This window comes from Nicotiana tabacum, chromosome 16 (genome assembly GCF_000715075.1).
Source record: "Nicotiana tabacum cultivar K326 chromosome 16, ASM71507v2, whole genome shotgun sequence".
NCBI classification, from domain to species: Eukaryota; Viridiplantae; Streptophyta; class Magnoliopsida; order Solanales; family Solanaceae; genus Nicotiana; species Nicotiana tabacum.
The window spans coordinates 98,371,117-98,373,846 of NC_134095.1; positions in this window are offsets into that span (position 1 = coordinate 98,371,117).

Consider the following 2,730-nt stretch of genomic DNA (forward strand, 5'->3'; position numbering starts at 1 on the left):
AGAATTATCACTTGTTATGCTAAGCCAAACACTTAGAATGGTTTTGGAAAATGTTTATAACTAACTGCAAAAATGTAAACTAACCTAGAAAGCATGTAAAATGACCAATGGCTATGCATTGGAAATTAAACTCAAGTTACGATCTAATGTATTTCACGATTTTACAAGTATGAGTAAGTTTATGTTAATTAGTCTCGGATATTAATTCTATATTAGCTTCTTCCAAATACTAACAAAACTTCCTATTTGAATTATCCCTAAAAAATTAAGAGATTATGCACACCCGAATATGGCTACAAGTAGTTCAATCTTATCCCTAGGTAGAATCTATAAAGTGAGGGTTAACTCCTCAAGTTCTTGTTAATTAGTCTTTCCCAACCCCAAATTATCTTTCTCAAAATTAATTTGAAGTAAATGGGCGAGTTCTAGGGCTATCTATTCCCTTTGGAAACATTAAAGAACAAGAATAATTAAAGAAATAATAACTCACTTCAATATAAATAAAAACCATTCAATACGTAAGTACAACAAGATATTTAATCCACACTATAAATATGAATATTTCCATAAATAAGATTCAAGTGTTGAAAAAAATACTACACACTTAGATATTCAATACGAAGAAAGGAAATGAAGAAATGAACATAAATGGGTAAGAAGTTCTCAACCAAAAGCTTCAAATCTTCATTACCCAAGTATGTGTGCAAGAACCCTAGCTTCCAAACTTGTCTTCTCTAGTCAAGAGAGTAAACAATGATTCAAAGATCGGCCAAAGATATTTTACAAATGAGCTAGGTCGTGTACTAAAGGGTTTGGGGTAAAAAGATACGAAATTACAGAATAGCCCAGAACTGAAGTGCGATATTTGCGTTTGCGAAGCTATGTTTGTTTTTTCGAACCTTGACTTTCTTGTTGACTATCGCATTTGCGATGAAGAATTCGCATTTGTGAAGGTGGGCTGTCTGGTTTGACTTTGCATTTGCAGACCTAGTTCGCATTTGCGAACATTGTTTGAATCAATTGGATTTGCAATTGCGATTTACATGTTCACATTTGCAAACGTTGACTTTCTTGGTTAACTTCGCAATTATGAGCTACTGCTCGCATTTCGACCCTTGAGGCCAATTTGCAGATTTCTGCTTTTGAGCCCTTTTTGACTTGTTTTTGCTTGGTTTCTTCTGGATCACTTCTAAATCACATAAAACCTGTAAAGTATAAGTAAAAACTATTAAACACACTCTTTTATCAATCAAGCGTAGAAAAAAATCTAAGATTAAAGACGAGATAAGTTGGTAAATTACCAACTTGTCACCTATCAAGGGTCATGTCCTCGGAGATATGAAGCCATGTCATATCCTACCCAATTACCTCTTCCAATACATCCTAGGCTTCTCTCTACCTCTCCTTGTACCCACCAATGGCAATTGCTCGCACCACCATACTAGGCATCTAGGCTTCTCCTATGTACATGCCCGAACCATCTGAGTCTCGCTTCTATAACAACCCGACCGGTCGTTTTGAGCTTTTGCATTCACTCTCCAGTTCTCGGGAATGACTTGCCCCGTGTAATGCAATATGATTTATGTAAATCGTTGGTGTTGGATTTTAGGTTAATCAGAATTTAATTTGAAAGAACAGTCTTAGTTGAAAGCTTAAAATTTGAAAGGTTTGACCAATATTTGACTTGTTTGTATATGATCTCGGATTGGAATTTTTATGATTTGGTTAGCTGTGTTAGGTGAGTTGGGACTTAGGAGCATGATCGGAATGCATTTTGGAAGTCCGTGGAAAGTTTAGGCTTGGATTGGCGAAATTGAGATTTCGGCGCTTTCTGGTTGATAGGTGAGATTTTGATATAGGGGTCGGAATGGAATTCCGATAGTTGCATTAGTTTTATTGTGTCATTTGGGATGTGTTTGCAAATTTCAGGTCATTCGGACGAGATTTGATAGACTTTTTGATTGAAAGCATAATTTAAGAGTTCTTAGAGTTCATAGGCTTGAATCCTATGTTAAATTGGTGATTTGATGTTGTTGTGAGCGTTCCGAAGTTTTGAACAAGTTTGAACGATGTCATGGGATGTGTTGGTACAATTGGTTTGAAGTTCTTGGAGTTCCGGGTAGGTTCCGGGATGTTTTAGGCCAAATATTATAGCTGTAGCAGGTCCAGAAGGGTTGCAGGCCTCGAAACTCACCCGCGCGGTCCGCACAAAAAGAAGTGCGGCCGTGATAGGTGTCATGCGGACCGCACAAAATGGTGTGCGGCCGCGGTGGGGAAAGATTCGCTGGTCCTACTTCGGAAGCTCATATCTTTTGATCTACAAGGAATTTTGAGATGATTCAAAAACGAAAGTTGTAGCCCTTCACGTCTAGTTACCAGAAAGGTAAAGATATCTCAATTTGGACGTGAGTAGAAAATGTTAGGCCAAAATACTAAAGCCTGTCACTGTAGAGGAAGGCCTGTGCGGCCGCGGTTGTTTTTGCACGGACCACACTGGCTTGTACGGACAGCTGTCGATTTGGTGCGGCACGCGGATGCTGAAATCTGAGGGGTACTCTATATATACAAGGTTTTGGGTTTTATTTAATATTTTGACCTAGAGAGCTCGGATTTTCGCAATTTTTTGAAGGTTTTCATGAAATTCATCGGGGTAAGTGATTTTAACTCAGATTTGTCTAGAATACATGAATCTACCATTGAATTCATCATTTAATTCATGATTTGGGATGG